Source organism: Rhinoderma darwinii, assembly GCF_050947455.1.
Source record: "Rhinoderma darwinii isolate aRhiDar2 chromosome 2 unlocalized genomic scaffold, aRhiDar2.hap1 SUPER_2_unloc_14, whole genome shotgun sequence".
NCBI classification, from domain to species: Eukaryota; Metazoa; Chordata; class Amphibia; order Anura; family Rhinodermatidae; genus Rhinoderma; species Rhinoderma darwinii.
The window spans coordinates 323,421-343,660 of record NW_027461679.1 but is presented as its reverse complement, the minus strand read 5'-3'; positions in this window follow the sequence as shown (position 1 = coordinate 343,660).

Below are 20,240 nucleotides of genomic sequence, written 5' to 3'. Positions count from 1 at the left end.
CTGACAACGCCCTCTGTAGGTATTCAATTTGCGCTATGTACGGCACTGCTGAAGCTGAGCATGCTACCAAGTCTATTCGCGAAAGTGACTGAAATGTGGATGATGCACACGAGTACTGCCTCACCCCTGGAAGTTTATCTCTCGGAATATCCCGCAGACCCAATTCCTCATTTAATCTTCCAAAGGCAGTCAGGTCTCCTCTTTGCCCCCCTCCTCCCCTATGAAACCTATCCAACCCTTCAGACATCACTGCATTAAAATCCCCCATTACGATTAGCGGTACCTCAGGCCACCTAGAGAGTTTCTCCGTAACTCGTTTCAGTACAGTGCTAGAATAAGGCGGAGGGATATACAGCACTACTAGAATACAGTTTTTGTTCTATTTTTAAGAGGCGTGGAGACTAAAAAGCAGCAATTCTTCTATTGTTTTTTATTCTATTTTTTTTACAGCGTTTACCGTGCGCTATAAACAACATATTCACTTTATTCAGCATGGCGATACGATTACGGCGATACCAAATGTTTATAGTTTTTTTTTATGTCTTATGGTGTTTGCACAATAAAATAATTTTTATTAAAAATCATTTACATTTATGTTGCCTTATTCTAGGAGCCATACAGTTTTTGTCTTTTTTTCCATCAGGAAAGCCGTGTGAGGACTTGTTTTTGCGTAACGAACGGTAGTTTAGATCAGTACCATTTTTAGGTACATGCGACTTTTTGATCTCTTTTTATTCCATTTTTTGAGAAGTGAAGTGACCAAAAAACTGTGATTCTGGTATGGTTTATTATTATTTTCTTTTACGGCGTTCACCGCGCGGGATAAATAACGAAATACTTTTGTAGTTCAGGCCGTTACGGATGCGGCGATATCAATTATGTATAGTTTATTTGTTTATTTATTTATTTTTATTAATAATAAAAGACTGATAAGGGAAAAAGGGGGATTTTTACTTTTGTTACTTTTAAAACTTTTATTTTCTTATTTTTACTCAACTTTTTTTTAACTTTTTTTAACTTTATTACTTTGTCCCACTAGTGTACTTGAGGGCAGGAGGCCCTGATCCCTATTCTAATACACTGCACTATATGCGTAGTTCAGTGTATTACAGCTGTCAGCTACTCACTGACAGCAAGGATTCCATAAATGGCACAGCTGGATGCCATTGTTAGGCGTCCGGTTGCTATAGCCACCATCGCCGGCCGCTATCGTGTAGCGGGCCGATGATGGCAGCTTAACCCCTAAGAAGCCGCTATCGCTATTGCAAGCGGCTTCCAAGGGGCTAATCAGCGGGGACACAGCGATCAGTCTCCGCAGAAGGAGCTGCGGCGACTGTTGTACGAGTTAGCAGCTGTTACAGCTACTGTATGTGTCGGGAAGATGGCCGAAATGGCCGTTCCTCCCGCGACATACTATTCCAGCGCTGAGCGCGAACGATGCACTTAGCACGAAGGAATAGTACGTCGCTGAGCGCGAAGGGGTTAAGCATCCGTTTCCTAAAATGTAATATTAGACTCCCTTTACAAGCGGAGACAATACGATTAAGCAAATATTTTCTTTACGTTTCCCAGTATATAATATGGTACAATAAATGGTGCCGTGAAAAAGTACAACTTGTACTTCAAAAAACAATCCCTCATACGTTTTTTTTGGACCAAAAAATAAAAACTTATGGCTTCTGGAAGTTGGGGAGGAAAGAGCGAAAATGAAAAACCAAAAATAACTGTAAAAGTCAGGGGTTAAATATGAGGTTATAGGTAACATAAGTAATAATTCATGGCGTGATATATTTAGTAAAGTCCAGTTCATCTCATTCCACTGTTGGACAGGAATAGTTGGTACACTGAAACTTGTAGAATTTCTAATTCTCTTGATGTAGGGATATGAATCTTGGACAATATGGGTGTAAGTATTAAAGGGGTTCTCTGCAAATAAACCTTGATTACTGTAAAATAAAAAATGTTATACAACTTTATAATATCCTTTGTGCTAAAATTTCTGTTTTAACCTTTGCTGTAATGGGATGAAAACACGGAGTGAAAACCCAAAGAAGCCAAATACTTCTCATGGATAGTAATATGCTACAATTGTATCCAGCCTAAGCAATCATCTGTAAACTAAACAGCATGAACTCTAAGGCCTCATGCACACGAATGTAATGGCTTTTATTCTACTCAAATACGCATCCCTATTCATCCAAAGTCATCTGCGACTCATTCGCATATAGGCACGCTGTCCACAAATACGTACCGTCATGCATCCTTAGTTCAGGTCCAATACACTGCACTATGTATGTAGTGTAGTGCAGTGTATTAGAATAGCGATCAGGCTTTCAAGTCCCCTAGTAGAAAAAAATATTTGAAAAAGTTATTAAAAATGTTGAATAAAAAAAAATTGTTTCAAGTTACATAAACAAAAAAACGCCTTTTTTCCCATAATAAAAGTTTTATTATAGGGAAAAATTTAAAACATTAAAAAATGATTTTATATTTTATTCACTGATTCTATTGTAAACCCTGCAAAATGAATATTTTCGTATGATATATGGTGTTAGAACGTTTAAACATTGGTGTAACTGTAAAGGATCTGTCAGGCACAACTTCTGTGTATACGCTCATGGGTAATCAGTCTGCACCTCGTTCTATGTCTCTGAGACTGACTCCATCTTCCACCACTCAGGATGGCAGGCTTAGGAGTGGGAGAGCCTATCACAGCCTGGCCAGACGGAGCTAGCTCCCACCCTCTGTCTATTTATACCTGCCTTTCCTGTTCCTCCTTTGCTTGTGATTCTTCTCGTGTGGTTTCCTGGCCTTGCTGCAGCTCCTAGCTATTTGACCTTGCTTCATACTGACCCCGGCTTACTGACTACTCTCCTGCTCTGCGTTTAATACCTCGTACATTCCTGGTTTGACTCGGCTCGTTCACCTCTCTTGTTGCTCACGGTGTTGCCGTGGGCAACTGCCCCATTTCCCTTTGCTTGTGTCCCCTTGTCTGTTTGTCTGTCGTGCACCTACTGAGCGTAGGGACCGTCGCCCGGTTGTACCCCGTCGCCTGGGGCGGGTCGTTGCAAGTAGGCAGGGACTGAGTGGTGGGTAGATTAGGGCTCACTGTCTGTTTCCCTACCCCCCTGCCATTACATAATCACAAGCCCATATACCTAGGCTACCCTGGTCCCTCACTCTATTATGGACCCCCTTGAGACCCTGGCTCAGCAAATGCAGGGTCTCTCCCTACAGGTCCAGGCCCTGGCTCAGAGGGTCAACCAGCGTGACGCTACCATGGTAGTGCCCCTCACCTCACCTCTTGAACCCCACCTCAAGTTGCCTGACCGGTTCTCAGGGGACCGGAGGACTTTTCTCTCCTTTCGGGAGAGTTGTAGGCTCTATTTTCACTTAAAGCCTCACTCCTCAGGTTCTGAGAGCCAGCGGGTGGGTATAATTATGTCCCGGCTCCAGGAAGGGCCCCAAGAGTGGGCCTTCTCCTTGGCTCCTGACGCCCCTGAACTTTCCTCCGTTGATCGTTTCTTTTCTGCTCTCGGACTCATTTATGACGAGACTGACAGGACTGCCTTTGCCGAGAGTCAGCTGGTGACCTTACGTCAGGGTAAGAGACCTGTTGAGGAGTATTGTTCTGACTTTAGGAAGTGGTGCGTAGCTTCTCGGTGGAATGACCCTGCCTTAAGGTGCCAGTTTAGGTTGGGTCTGTCGACCGCCCTGAAAGACCTGCTAGTTAACTATCCCTCTTCTGACTCCCTAGACCAGGTTATGGCTTTAGCGGTACGACTTGACCGACGTCTCAGGGAACGACAACTTGAACGTTTTTGTGTTTTCCCCTCTGACTCCCCCATGATGCCTCCCGAGGTTCCGTTGCTTCGCTCTTCCACGGAAGACTCGGAGGTACCTATGCAACTCGGGGCCTCTGTGTCCCCCCGACAACGTAGAGAGTTTCGCAGGAAGAATGGTCTCTGCTTCTATTGTGGGGATGACAAGCATCAAGTGAACAACTGTCTTAGGCGTAAGAATAAGCAGCCGGAAATACTTCCACGCCTAAGTGATCATCGGGGAGGTCACTTGGGCGCACAGGTATTTCCCGTAAATATGAAACGTAATAAAATCTTGCTTCCCTTTCAGGTCTCTTTTGGTGGTAGGTCTGCTACCGGCAGTGCCTTCGTGGATTCAGGGTCTTCTGCTAATATCATGTCTGTGGAATTTGCTATGTCTCTAGCTATGCCTTTGATTGATTTGCCTAAACCTGTCCCGGTAGTGGGTATCGACTCCACTCCTCTTGCTAATGGTTATTTTACACAGCATACCCCTGTTTTTGAACTCCTTGTTGGCTCCATGCATTTGGAGCAGTGCTCTGTACTGTTGATGCAGGGATTATCGTCCGATTTGGTTTTAGGCTTTCCCTGGTTGCAGTTGCATAATCCCATGTTTGACTGGAATACTGGGGAGCTTACCAAATGGGGTAATGAATGCTTGACGTCATGTTTTTCTGTTAATTCTATTTCTCCCCCTGAGGAGGTGAACACGCTACCTGAGTTTGTTCAGGACTTCGCTGATGTTTTCTCTAAGGAGGCCTCTGAAGTGTTACCTCCTCATAGAGAATACGATTGCGCTATCGAGTTGGTACCAGGAGCTAAGCTCCCTAAGGGTAGGATATTTAATCTTTCTTGTCCCGAACGTGAAGCCATGAGAGAGTATATCCAGGAATGCCTGGCCAAGGGTTACATTCGCCCCTCTACTTCTCCGGTAGGTGCTGGCTTCTTCTTCATAGGGACGAAAGGATGGTGGTCTTAGGCCATGCATTCACTACCGTAACTTGAATAAGGTCACTGTAAGGAACCAGTATCCCCTTCCTTTGATTCCTGATCTCTTTAATCAGGTCCAGGGGGCCCAATGGTTCTCTAAGTTTGATCTACGGGGGGCGTATAACCTTATCCGCATCAAAGAGGGGGATGAGTGGAAGACTGCGTTCAACACGCCCGAAGGTCATTTCGAATACCTCGTCATGCCCTTTGGGTTGTGTAATGCTCCCGCGGTCTTCCAGAATTTCATAAATGAGATTTTAAGAGATTACCTGGGGGTATTTCTTGTAGTGTACCTTGATGACATACTGGTGTTTTCCAAGGACCTGTCCTCCCACATTGAGCATGTCAGGAAGGTGCTCCAGGTCCTTCGGGAAAACAAACTGTTTGCGAAAACCGAAAAATGTGTGTTTGGGGTCCAGGAGATAGCATTTTTGGGTCAAATCCTCACTCCTCATGAATTCCGCATGGACCCCGCCAAGGTCCAGGCTGTGGCGGAATGGGTCCAACCTGCCTCCCTGAAGGCGTTACAGTGTTTCTTGGGGTTCGCTAATTATTACAGAAGATTTATTGCTAACTTCTCGGTCATCGCTAAGCCTCTTACGGACCTCACTCGCAAAGGTGCTGATCTCCTCCACTGGCCTCCTGAGGCTGTCCAGGCTTTTGAGGTCCTTAAGAAGTGCTTTATCTCGGCCCCGGTGCTGGTTCAGCCCAACCAAATGGAGCCATTTATCGTGGAGGTTGACGCATCCGAGGTGGGAGTGGGGGCTGTCTTGTCCCAGGGTACCAGGTCCCTCACCCATCTCCGTCCCTGTGCCTACTTCTCCAGGAAGTTTTCTTCCACTGAGAGTAACTATGATATTGGCAACCGCGAACTCTTAGCCATTAAATGGGCATTTGAAGAGTGGCGCCACTTCCTGGAGGGGGCTAGGCACCAGGTAACGGTCCTTACCGACCACAAGAATCTGGTTTTCCTAGAATCTGCCCGGAGGCTAAATCCGAGACAAGCTCGATGGGCGCTATATTTTACCAGATTCAACTTTTTGGTTACCTATAGGGCTGGGTCTAAAAATATTAAGGCCGATGCACTGTCGCGTAGCGGAGGAAGATCCTGCTTGTATTTTGCCTCCTGGTATAATCATTTCTTCTATTGATTCTGATTTTGTCTCTGAAATTGCGGCTGATCAAGGTTCAGCTCCCGGGAACCTTCCTGAGGACAAGCTGTTTGTTCCCCTGCAATTCCGGCTAAGGGTACTTAGGGAAAATCATGACTCCGCACTATCTGGTCATCCAGGCGTCCTGGGTACCAAACACCTCATTGCCAGAAACTATTGGTGGCCTGGGTTACCTAAAGATGTTAAGGCCTACGTCGCCGCTTGTGAGGTTTGTGCTAGGTCCAAGGCTCCCAGGTCCCGACCAGCGGGTTTACTACGTTCTTTGCCAATTCCCCAGAGACCTTGGACCCATATCTCCATGGATTTTATCACCGATTTGCCTCCGTCTCAAGGCAAGTCGGTGGTGTGGGTTGTAGTAGACCGCTTCAGTAAGATGTGCCACTTTGTGCCCCTCAAGAAACTACCCAATGCCAAGACGTTAGCTACCTTGTTTGTCAAACACATCCTGCGTCTCCATGGGGTCCCTGTCAATATTGTTTCGGACAGAGGGGTAAAATTTGCTTCATTGTTTTGGAGAGCCTTCTGTAAAAAGTTGGAGATTGATCTGTCCTTCTCCTCTGCCTTCCATCCTGAAACTAATGGCCAAACCGAGAGGACTAATCAATCTCTAGAACAATATTTAAGGTGTTTTATCTCTGACTGTCAATATGATTGGGTGTCATTCATTCCCCTCGCCGAATTTTCCCTTAATAACCGGGTCAGTAACTCGTCAGGGGTCTCCCCCTTTTTCTGTAATTTTGGGTTTAATCCACGGTTCTCCTCCATTTCACCTGGTAGTTCCAACAATCCCGAGGTAGAGGTCGTTCATCGGGAACTGTGCACAGTCTGGGCCCAGGTTCAGAAGAACCTAGAGGGGTCCCAGAGCGTACAAAAAACTCAGGCTAAAAGAAGACGTTCTGCTAATCCCTTGTTTATGGTCGGGGATCTGGTGTGGTTATCGTCTAGGAACTTGCGCCTTAAGGTCCCGTCCAAGAAGTTTGCTCCCCGGTTTATAGGGCCGTATAAGGTCATTGAAGTCCTCAATCCTGTCTCCTTCCGACTGGAGTTGCCCCCATATTTTCGAATACACGACGTGTTTCATGCCTCCCTCCTTAAACGCTGCTCCCCGTCCTTGGCTCCCTCGAGGAAACCTCCTGTTCCCGTTCTCACCCCTGAGGGGGTGTAATTCGAGGTGCCCAAGATTGTGGACAGCAAGATGGTCCAATGCTCCCTCCAGTACCTGGTCCATTGGAGAGGATACGGGCCGGTGGCCCCTCATAAAAGGGGGGGTACTGTAAAGGATCTGCCAGGCACAACTTCTGTGTATACGCCCATAGGTAATTAGTCTGCACCTGAGTCTATGTCTCTGAGACTGACTCCATCTTCCACCACTCAGGATCGCAGGCTTAGGAGTGGGAGAGCCTATCGCAGCCTGGCCAGACGGAGCTAGCTCCCGCCCTCTGTCTATTTATATCCTGCCTTTCCTGTTCCTCCTTTGCTTGTGATTCTTCTCGTGTGGTTTCCTGGCCCTGCTACAGCTTCTAACTATTTGACCCTGCTCCATACTGACCCTGGCTTACTGACTACTCTCCTGCTCTGCGTTTTGTACCTCGTACACTCCTGGTTTGACTCGGCTCGTTCACCAATCTTGTTGCTCACGGTGTTTCCGTGGGCAACTGCTCCATTTCCCTTAGCTTTGTGTACCCTTGTCTGTTTGTCTCGTGCACTTACTGAGCGTAGGGACTGTCGCCCAGTTGTACCCCGTCGCCTAGGGCGGGTCGTTGCAAGTAGGCAGGGACAGAGTGGCGGGTAGATTAGGGCTCACTTGTCCGTTTCCCTTCCCCCATCATTACAGCTTGGTTCTGATGCTGTAATTACTTAGGATATATTTATAATAACAAAATTGCAGGGCAGATGGAATTGTTTTGAATTTATTGTATATTTAATGGGAACCTGTCAGGTAGTTTTACCCCCTTAAACCGCCGCCATGATGTAATACATGACCTGTCAATATTTCCAAACATTCCCCCGTATGTTTTTTTCAGATGCAGCAAAATCCATAAACTTTTAAAACGACACACATTATATGCTAATTACCCATTAAAGGGTCATGTGGTGGTGCCGCTATCTTGAAAAATCACGTAGTCCTGCCTCCAAACCCATATTTCCATGCTTGATTGACATCCCTCTAGCTGTTACACATCACTACCAGTCTCTTCCAACTTTCTCTTATGAGCCATTGCCTTGTACTCCTTGGGCACGCACTGTGCAGCGATGTGTACTCTGCCCAGCTGCACCGCACATGCCAGAACAAGGCAACGGCGGATCTATAAGAGTTGGAGGAGGCTGCTAGTGATGTAGAACAGCCAGGAGGATGTGAATCAAAATCTGGGAAGCACCATTTCAATTTTCACCTCAGGCAGCAGAAAAGCTAGAATTGGCCCTGGGGGAGGGACAGCATTTGCAGGGCGGGATAGGGCTAGCAGGCATGTGTCACGATAGGCACATCTGCTAGTGGTAGAAGTTAGAACACGCCTCTTAGACGATGCAGGCACCCCCAGAGAGGAACAGGAAAGCAGGGTGGTGGTCATGCGATGTGGTTAGTGTGGTACTCGACTCCTAACTTTAAACTGATCAGCCGACGCTAGGGAGGGATTAATTATACACCAAGGGGGGGTCCATCTAACTTACTGCTGAGGACTCTATGGGGGATAATAATTTCCCCCCTTAGAGCACTCAACAGTCAGACGCTGAACCCCCCCTACTGTATAATAAATAATAATAATACTGAGGACTCTATGGGGGATGGGGGGATTATTCCCCCCTTCATAGTGTCCTCTGCAGTCACTTATATGGTTAAACCCCCTATTCAGAATAATCCCCCTCTTCCCACAGACGTCAGAGTCAGACACTCAGACCCCCCTATAGAGCCCCAAGCAGACAGTCAGACAATCTGACCTCCCCTTGAAATATAATCCCCCCCATACAGCCCTCAGTAGTTATTTTACTACAAGGGGACGGCTGTCTGACTACTTAAAAGGGTTTTTTCATGAGGGACATTTATGACATATCCACAGCATATGTCCTAAATCCTAAATGTCAGATAGATGCGGGTCCCACCTCTGGGACTTGCACCTATCTCTAGAACGGGGCCCCCTAAACCCCGTGCTACATCTTTCTGCTCTCGCTGCCTCCCGGCCACTTTCTTACTTCATGGTCGGGAGTTACGAAACCCTAAATTAATAGGTGAGTAAATAATGCTTCTTTTATTACATAGGTCAGATAATGGGTACGTGAAGAATTTGGAGAATAATATAGCGAGCTATGGTAAATTTACTAGATAAGACTTTTGAACATAACAACACAAGTATTGTTAAGTTCAAATAAAGGCCTCCTCCTCCCCTTCAGCCTTGCCTCTCCATCTCCAAAATTAGTGTCTTTACCAATATATCTTTTGTGTCACTTATTGTAAATAGCAGCAAATAGTAAAGTTCCCATAGTCTAGGACCACATCATCTAGAAAACAAGTCAGTCCAGAATTCTTAAATAAATAATTTTGAAACCCCTGTTGAAATCACATACTACTCTGTCTGGTACACAGAAGTAGAGACTGGTGGCAAATTTACCAACACCAAGTTCCCGTAGAGTCACTGGTTTCAAACACTAAAAAAAAGCTAGTGAACACCATCATGTAAAATCAACTCAGATGACTTCCTAACCAGCAAATGGTGTCATACCACGACACCTACACAGAATTTTGAAAAAAGCAGACCTCTATACTCCCAATACCTTCCCAAGGTTATTGGTCTCTGGCATTTCCCTAAAACAAACATGATACCATCTCAGACCACACAAATGCACCTCGAGAGAGGAGCAATAACATAAGCATTACATCTCTCTTTATTGCCCTGACCAAATCCAGCTAAGGGGACCTGCCCTAAGTCATTCCACTACACATGCAGCACCAATATCCAAGAAGGGCATAATAATTGAACAAAACAAACCATTTCTGACCAGACATCTCTATTGGAAATTAGGTGAAAATAATGGAAATGACACAGTGACATGATAGCAATCTCATAATATTACCATTTTGACCATCATGATTTGAGGTACATCTAACTTCAATGTAACAGAATAACGTAAAGAAAATCTATAAAAAAAAATCTAATCACAGAAGAATTAGTTCACCCAGTAGTGTACAATCTAACTGTTTTATAGCTCTACAGATATAAAATGTATTGCTTCTTTAGTAACACACATGATAGCTACTCATTGGAAAACGTACAAGGCCTGGATATCCTAAATCTACAAAATTTATTTTCACACATAAGCTCTACTAATCTTCTTCAGTCCGGCTCCTTTATCTCTAAACCTATTGAACCACTAGAGGCATTGGCTTTAAAGAGACTCTGTCACCACATTATAAGTGCCCTATCTCCTACATAAGGAGATGGGCGCTGTAATGTAGGTGACAGCAGTGCTTTTTATTTAAAAAAACGATCTTTTTTCACAAAGTTAGGAGCGATTTAAGTTTATGCTAATGAGCTTTCTTAATGCCCAAGAGGGCGTACTTTTACTTTTGACCAAGTGGGTGTTGTACAGAGGAGTGCATGACGCTGACCAATCGGCATCATGCACTCCTCTCCATTCATTTACATTGCACTAGCTATATAGATATATCGCTATGTGCAGCCTCATACACAAACCCTAACATTTCTACAGTGTCCTGATAATGAATACACATGAAATTCAGCCTGGACATCATGTGTACTCAGAATCCTGACACTTCTGAATCTTTTTTTGTGAGATTCCAGCAACGGATACGAAATCTCGAGAGATCACGGAGCTAAACGAGATTTGGTTTCACTTGCCGGAATCTCACAAAAAAAGAGTCAGAAGTGTCAGGATTCTGAGTACAAATGACGTCCAGGCTGGATTTCATGTGTATTCATTATCAGGACACTGTAGTAATGTTAGGGTTTGTGTATGAGGCTGCACATAGCGATATATCTATATCGCTAGTGCAGTGTAAATTAATGGAGAGGAGTGCATGATGCTGATTGGTCAGCGTCATGCACTCCTCTGTACAACGCCCACTTGGTCGAAAGTAAAAGTACGCCCACTTGGGCATTAAGAAAGCTCGTTAGCATAAACTTAAATCGCTCCTAACTTTGTGAAAAAAGATTGTTTTTTTTAAATAAAAAGCATTACTGTCACCTACATTACAGCGCCCATCTCCTTATGTAGGAGATAGGGCACTTATAATGTGGTGACAGAGTCTCTTTAAGCACAATATACATATGTGTCTCTAACCATTTATAAAACAGCTCTTGGAATATTAGGTGAATAAATAATGCTACTTCTATTATATTGGTCAGATAGTCGGTACGTAAAAAATTTGGGCAAAGAGATAGCGAGCTATGGGAAATTTACTAAATAAGACTTTTGAACATAACAACACAAGAATTGTTATCTTCAAATAAAGGCCTCCTCCTCCCCTTCAGCCTTGCCTCTCCATCTCCAAAATTGGTGTCTTTACCAATCCTTTGCGTTACTTATTATAAAAAGCAGCAAACAGTAAAGTTCCCATAGCCTAGGACCTTGTCATCCAGTAAACCAGTCAGTCCAGAATTCTTAAAAAAATAGTTTCAAATCAGATATCACATACTACTCTGGTACAAATAAGTAGAGACTGGTGGCAAATTTACTAAAACCAAGTCCCTATGGAGTCACTGGTTTCAAAGACTAAAATAACATAGTGAAGACCATCATGTAAAATAAACTCATATGACTTCTTAACAAGCAAATGGTGCCATACCACGACACCTACATGGAATTTTGAAAAAAACATGTCTCTATTCCCAATACCTTCTGTTACGTCTATGGCCGGGGGTCGTCGTTCTGACTTACCCCTTGACGATCCCTGCCAAGGACGTCTCTCTTCTCTGCGTTCGCTCCCTCCAGTGAGACGCCGGCACTCTCTTCCCGGTCCTCAGACTGTGTCCCGCAGGGAGCGCGCGTTCGCGCGTGCACGGCCTTAAAGGGCCAGTACGCGTCCAGCTGTCTAAGATCAATTATCAGCCCAAATGGCTGCTGCACTATAATAAGGGGCCCTGCCCACTGGTTCCTTGCCTGAGCGTTGTTGTATACCCTAGTTTGTCTTGCTAAAGTTCTCCCAGTGTCTTCCAGTTCCCAGTGTTACCCGTTCCTGCTGCCTGTACCCTGTATCCCAAGCTATCGTTACCTGCTGTGAAAGTCAAGTCGTGTCTTCCCGCTGCATCCGCGGCATCACCTGCTGTGAAAGTCAAGTCATGTCTTCCCGCTGCATCCGTGGCGTCACCTGCTGTGAAAGTCAAGTCTTGTCTTCCCGCTGCATCCGCGGCGTCACCTGCTGTGAAAGTCAAGTCGTGCTCCTGCCACTGTCTACATTGCCTCAGGTACCCATTCAGAACTATAGACATTGTTTTGTACCTTGTTGGCCAGCTGCTACCCCGCTACGCGGTACAGCCCAGTGGGTCCACACCCCGCGCCGTGACACCTTCCAAGTTTATTGGTCTCGGGCATTTCTCCAAAACAAACATGAAACCATCTCAGACCACACAATTGTACCTTGAGAGAGAAGCAATAACATAAGCATTACATCTCTCTTTATTGCCCTGACCAAATCCAGCTAAAGGGACCTACCCTAAATTATTCCACTACACATGCAGCACCAATATCCAAGAAGGGCCCAATAACTGAACCAAACAAACCACTTCTGACCGGACACTGTCCTCACTCTGACACTTAGTCCGCACTGAGCGACTGCTTTATAGCAACGTGTCAATCAGTCCTCTCACTGTCAGTGAACATTGGCGAAATTTTAAAAGTGTGTATGTTTTCCTTTCATTGTCCTTTTAGGAATAATTAATAAAAGTTATATTTTAGCCTACACTAATGCAGCTAGCCGTAAAATAGGGCTTTTGTTTGCTTTAAGGGCATGACCACACATGGCGGAATTCCTCCGCAACTGTCCGCATCAATGCCGCACCTAATCCGGGTTGCGGATTACGGCTGCGGATCTGCACAAAATGTGCAGAAAATTGATGCGGACTAGCTGCTGCGGACTGCGGGAAAAGTGCTTCCCTTCTCCCTATCAGTGCAGGATAGAGAGAAGGGACAGCACTTTCCCTAGTGAAAGTAAAAGAAATTCATACTTACCGCCCGTTGTCTTTATGACGCGTCCCTCCTTCGGCATCCAGCCCGACCTCCCTGGATGACGCGCCAGTCCATGTGACCGCTGCAGCCTGTGCTTGGCCTGTGATTGGCTGCAGCCGTCACTTACACTGAAACGTCATCCTGGGAGGCCGGACTGGAGACAGAAACAGGGAGTTCTCGGTAAGTATGAACTTATATGTTTTTTTACAGATACATGTATATTGAGATCGGTAGTCACTGTCCCGGGTGCAGAAACAGTTACTGCCGATCGCTTAACTCTTTCAGCACCCTGGACAGTGACTATTTACTGACGTCTCCTAGCAACGCTCCCGTCATTACGGGAGCCCCATTGACTTCCTCAGTCTGGCTGTAGACCTAGAAATACATAGGTCCAGCCAGAATGAAGAAATGTCAAGTAAAAAAAGCAAGACGCATCCGCAGCACACATGACATGTGCATGACAGCTGCGGACTTCATTGCGGAACTTTGAATCTCCATTGAAGTCAATGGAGAAATTCCGCCATGAGTCCGCCACTGCTCCGCAACAGACAGAGCATGCTGCGGACACCAAATTCCGCTCCGCAGCCTATGCTCCGCAGCGGAATTGTACGCATCGTGTAAACGAACACTGCTAAATTAAAGTGAAAGTCAATGTAGAAACGGCTCCGCTGCGGATTAACGCTGCGGAGTGTCCGCAGCGGAATTTAAGTGCAATTCCGCCATGTGTGAACCCGCCCTTATAGCAAATATGTTTACAATTTTGTGGTAATACCCAAGAAGGGCCCAATAACTGAACCAAACAAACCTGTTCTGACCAGACACCTCCTTTGGAAATTAGGTGAAAAAAATGGAAGTTACACAGTGACGTGATAGCAATTTCATCATATTACTAATGTGACCATCATGATTTGAGGTACATCTAACTTCAACGTAACAGAATAACATATACAAATATAATTTAAAAAATCTGAAATATGTGCAAGTTTAAAACAAAATTGAAAACTATACAAAAAAATCTCAACTTTTTTACAGTACACAGGAAAATGCAGATGAATTAATTTAGCCAGAAGAGTACACCCCTTTACAATCTAACTTTTTTTTATAGCTCTACAGATACAAAATGTATTGATTCTTTAGTAACACACATGATAGCTACACATTGGAAAACAAACAAGGCCTGGATATCCTAAATCTACACAATTTATCATCACACAAAAGCTCTCAAAATCTGCTTCATTCCTGGTTCATTATCTGTAAACCTATGACACCACTACAGGCATTGTCTTTAAGCACAATATACATATGTGCCTCTAACCATTTGTAAAACAGCTCTTGGAATATTAGCTGAGAAAATAATGCTACTTCTATTATATTGGACAGATAGTGGGTACGTAAAAAATATGGACAAAGAGATAGCGAGCTATGGGAAATTTACTAGGTAAGACTTTTGAACATAAAAACACAATTATTGTTATGTTCAAATAAAGGCCTCCTCCTCCCCTTCAGCCTTTCCTATCCATCTCCAAAATTGGTGTCTTTACCAATCTTTTGTGTCACTTATTGTAAATAGCAGCAAATATTAAAGTTCCTATAGCCTAGGACCTCATAATCCGGAAATCCAGTCAGTACAGAATTCTTAAAAAAATCGTTTCAAACCCCTGGCTATCAGATATCACACACTACTCTGGTACACAGAAGTAGAGACTGGTAACAAATTTACCAAAACCAAGTCCCTGTGGAGTCACTGGTTTCAAAGACTAAACAAACACAGTGAACACCATCACTAAAATCAAATCAGATGACTTACTAACGAGCAAATGGTGCCATACTATGACACCTACACAGAATTTTGAAAAAAGCAGACCTCTTTATTCCCAATACCTTACAAGGTTATTGGTCTGTGGCATTTCTCCAAAACAAACCTGATACCATCTCAGACCACACAATTTTACAGAGAGAGAGAGAGTGAGAGAGAGAGAGAGAGAGAGAGAGAGAGGAGCAATAACATAAGCATTACATCTCTCTTTATTGCCCTGAACAAATCCAGCTAAAGGGACCTGCCATAAGTTATTCCACTACACAAGAAGTACCAATATCCAAGGAGTGCCCAGCAACTGAACCAAACAAACCACTTCTGACCAGACATCTCCATTGGAAATTAGATGAACATAATGGAAATGACACAGTGATATGATAGCAATCTCACCATATTACCAATGTAACTATAATGATTTGAGGTACATCTAACTTCAACATAACAGAATAACTTATAAAAATATAGTAAAAGAATCTAGATAAAATCTCCATGATTATATACAACCAATCAAAACCAAATGAGAGGACAACATTAACATAAAATGTGTGCAAGTATAAAACAAAATTGAAAACTATACCAAAAAATCCCTACTTTTTTACAGTAAACAGGAAAATGCAGAAGAATTAATTCAGCCAGAAGTGTACACCCCTTTACAATATAACTTTTTATAGCTCTACAGATACAAAATGTATTGATTCTTTAGTAACACACATGATAGCTACACATTATAAAACTTACAAGGCCTGGATAACCTAAATCTACACAATTGATCATCACACAAAAGCTCTCCCAATCTGCTTCAGTCCGGGCTCTGTATGTCTAAATCTATGGCACCACTACAGGCCAATGCTTTAAGCACAATATACATATGAGTTTCCAAACATTTGTAAAACAGCTCTTGGAATATTAGCTGAGTAAATAATGCTTCTTCTATTATATTGGTCAGATAGTGGGTACGTGAAGAATGTGGACAAAAAGATAGCGAGCTACGGGATATTTACTAGATAAGACTTTTGAACATAACAACACAACTATTGTTATGTTCAAATAAAGGCCTCCTCCTCCCCTTCAGCCTTGCCTCTCCATCTCTAAAATTGGTGTATTTTCCAATCCTCTGGGTCACTTATTGTAAACAGCAGCAAACAGTGTCACGTTGGGTGCGTGGACCCACTGAGCCGTACCGCATTGATGGAATAGCAGCTAGCCAACAGGATACCAAGTCAAAGTCTATAGTTCGGATAGGTGTACCTGTGGTAACTTCAGACAGTAGCGAAGATTGGCTCGGATGGGACATTGGTAGTTGGCCCTTTAAGACCGGGCACGAGCTTGCGCGCACACCCTATGGGACACAGCAGAGTGAAGCAGAAGTGAGTGCTGGTGTCTCGCTAGTAGGAGATGCGGGCCAGAGCTCACTGATCCATGGCTGCGGCCATCAGGAAGTGAGTAAACCTGACGGTCCGTGGCCATGGGTGTTACAAAACGTGGGTTTTACAAACATGGGTGTAAATTTCCCATAGCCTAGGACCTCATTATTCAGGAAACCAGTCAGTCCAGAATTCTTAAAAAAATGATGGCCACGACCGCAGACCTCTCTTCTCCTGCCAAAGTCTCCCTCCCCGGAGACGCCAGCACATGCATTTGCCCTGCCCTGCAGATCAACCTGGACTTTTAAAAGGGCCCTTCTCTTTCATTCCTTGCCTGAGCGTTGTTGTGTATTCCCATGTTAGTCTTAGCAAGTGGTCCCTTAGTCGTATCCTATTACCAGTGTTTCCGTGCCCTGCTACCTGTATCCTGTATCCCATGCTGTGTTTGCTCCTGAGCCTTATTTAGTGTTGGAGTCGTGTTGTGCCACCTGTCACGCCTGCTGTCATACACCATGTATGGTGTCATCTGCCACACTTGATATCATTCGCCACATGTGGCGTCATCTACCTTCAACTTCCATCTGTGCCTACTGTCTGGACTATTTCAGGTAAACTTGTGCTGGGACTTTGTATAGACTGTTGTTTGGCCAGCTTCTACTCTGCTACGGCGGTGCGGCCTAGTGAGTCCACATACCCACATATCGTGGCAGTACACTCAGGCTATGGACCCCACTGGTCAACCGTATAGCATGACGACGTCACAAGTCATGCAGGCAGACATGCGAGACCTCCGGTCATGACAGGATCAAACCATTTAGGCGGTAAATGCCATTTCACATCGGTTGGATGCGCAAGCTGCAGTCTTCACAGCAACTGCTTCTATTGCTCCTGCTGTTCCTCTTGCTATGCCTCATGTCAGTACCAGTGTTTATCCCTTATTCTCTCTGCCACTAGCTCCTTGCTATGACAGAGACCCGAGGACCTGCAGGGGATTTCTGAACCAATGCCAGATCCAATTCAGACTGCATGCAAGGCCTTTGCTTCTGATGATTCAAGGATCGCCTTCATAATCTCTCTCCTTACTGGCAAGGCCCTGGTATGGGCGAAACCCATTTGGGAATGTCAGGGACCAGAGACCCATGACTTACAGTGTTTCTTACAGACTTTTCATACAGTATTTGAGGAACCTGGGAGAGTCTCTTCTGCAGCTGCATCTCTGCTGACCCTTCGCCAGGGAGACATCTCCGTGGGTGAGTACTCCATTCAGTTCCGTACCCTGGCTGCAGAACTAACCTGCAACAACTAGGCCTTGCTGGCTAACATTTTGGCAGGGACATTCTTCAGGCCACCTGGATTGACATGAGGATCCAGTAACGGTCCCAAGAGGTTGGCCGGGAAATAAAATCCCCTCTGTTGGCTCCTACTTTCCAGCAACCCCTGCTGCCCTCATCCGTTGTTCCACCAGAGGAGCCTATGCAAGTGGACCTCCTCAAATTGTCAGTCCAGGAGAGACAACACGGACACACTTCGAGACTCTGTCTGTATTTCGGCCTCGGGGGCCATTATGTGCATTTGTGTCCCCAGAAGCCAAAAAACTCCAGTGCCTAGAATTGGTTGGAGAGACAACTGTAGGCGGAATGGCGCTAAATGAATAAAAATTGCTCCCAAACTGTCCATTCCCGTAACCATAGTGTCCGGCGAGAAGACGCACCGGGTCTCTGCCTACCTGGACTCAGGGTCCGTGGCAAACTTTATCCAACAAGACCTAGTGTATCATCTCCTGTTACCCACAATCCCTTTGGAGACGTCTCTGGCTGTTGCCTCAGTGAAAGGACTTCCTCTGCCTGATACGATCGTGTCTGAGACCAAGCCACTGAAGCTCCAAGTTGGAGCCGTTTATACTGAACTGATTCAATTTCTTGTCTTGCCTAAAGCCGTCAATCCTATTTTGCTGGATCTGCCTTGGCTCCGGTTGCATGCCCCAGCCCTGGACTGGAATTCCGGAGAAGTTCTCTAATGGGGCTCCAAATGTCTCCACCGCTGCCTGTTACAGATTCACCCTGTCCAGCCTCCTCTGTCTCATTCATTAGCAGCATTACCTCCTCATTTTGCTTAGTTTGCAGATGTCTTCAGCAAGAAGGAAGCTGAGATGCTTCCCCCAAATCAGTCTTACGACTGTCCGATTGAACTGGTCCCAGATGCTTCACCTTCCCGTGGATGGGTATACCCTCTCTCCTTGCCGGAGACCCAGTCCATGTCAGCCTTTGTCAAGGAGAATCTGGAGAGGGGCTTCATAGGAGAATCCTTCTCCCCGGCCGGGGCTGGGTTCTTCTTCGTTAAAAATAAAGACGGATCTCTTCGACCCTGCATTGACTACCGTAGTCTCAACCAGTTCACGGTCAAGAATAAATACCCATTGCCACTGATCGCCTCCTCTTACCTGCTGCTGGCCGTGACCACAGACCTCTCTCCTCCTGCCGACGTCTCCCTCCCCAGAGACACCAGCACATGCATCCGCTCTGACCTGCAGTGACTACTAGGGTGCGCGCTCTCGTTCCCGACTTTAAAGGGCCAGCGTGCGCACATGTAATTAATTATCCCCAGATCACCCTAGATTTTAAAAAGGGCCTTGCCCTTTCACTCCTTGCCTGAGCATTGCTGTGTATTCCCATGTTAATTTTAACAAATGGTCCCTTAGTCGTATCCTGTTCCCAGTCTTCCGGTGCCCTGCTACCTGTATCCTTTTGTTCTTGAGCCTTATTTAGTGTTGGAGTTGTGTTGTGCCACCTGTCAAGTCTGGTGTCATCTGCCATGCCTGATATCATCCTCCATGTGTGGCGTGATCTACCTTCAAGTTTGATCTGTGCCTAAGTATCTGCTACTTTCTGGACTATTTTAGGTAATCTTGTGCTAGGACTTTGTATAGACTGTTGTTTGGCCAGCTGCTACTCCACTACTGCAGTGCGGCCTAGTGGGAACACATACCCACAAATTGTGACAACTATCACGTAAATTCAAATCATATGACTTCCTAAATAGCAAAAGGTGTCATGCCACGAAAACTACATGCAATTTTGAAAAAAGCAGACATCTCTATTCCCAATACGTTCCAAGGTTATTGGTCTTGGACATTTCTCTGGCAAATTTCTATGATTATACACAACTAATCACAATCAAATGAGAGGTCAACATTAACATGAAATGTGTGCAAGTTTAAAACAAAATTGAAAACTATACCAAAAATCTCAACTTTTTTACAGTAAATAGGAAAATGCAGATGAATTAATTAAGCCAGAAGAGTACACCCCTTTCTAACCCCAATCTAACTTTTTTTTTATAGCTCTACAGATACAAAATGTATTGATTCTTTAGTAACACACATGATAGCTACACAATGGAAAACAAACAAGGCCTGGATATGCTAAATCTACACAATTTATCATCACACAAAAGCTCTACAAATCTGCTTCAGTCCGGGTTCTTTATCTATAAACCTATGGCACCACTACAGGCATTGGCTTTAAGCCCAATATACATATGAGTCTCTAACCATTTGTAAAAATGCTCTTGGAATATTAGCTGAGTAAATAATAATTATTTTATTATATTGGTCAGATAGTGGGTACATAAAGAATTTGGGCAAAGAGATAGTGAGCTATGGGAAATTTACTAGATAAGACTTTTGAACATTAAAACCCAATTATTGTTATGTTCAAATCAAGGCCTCCTCCTCCCCTTCAGCCTTGCCTCTCCATCTCCAAAATTTGTGTCTTTACCAATTCTTTGCGTTACTTATTATAAAAATCAGGAGACAGTAAAGTTCCCATAGCCTAAGACCTCATCATCCAGGAAACCAGTCAGTCCAGAATTCTTAAAAAAATAGTTTAAAATCCCTGCC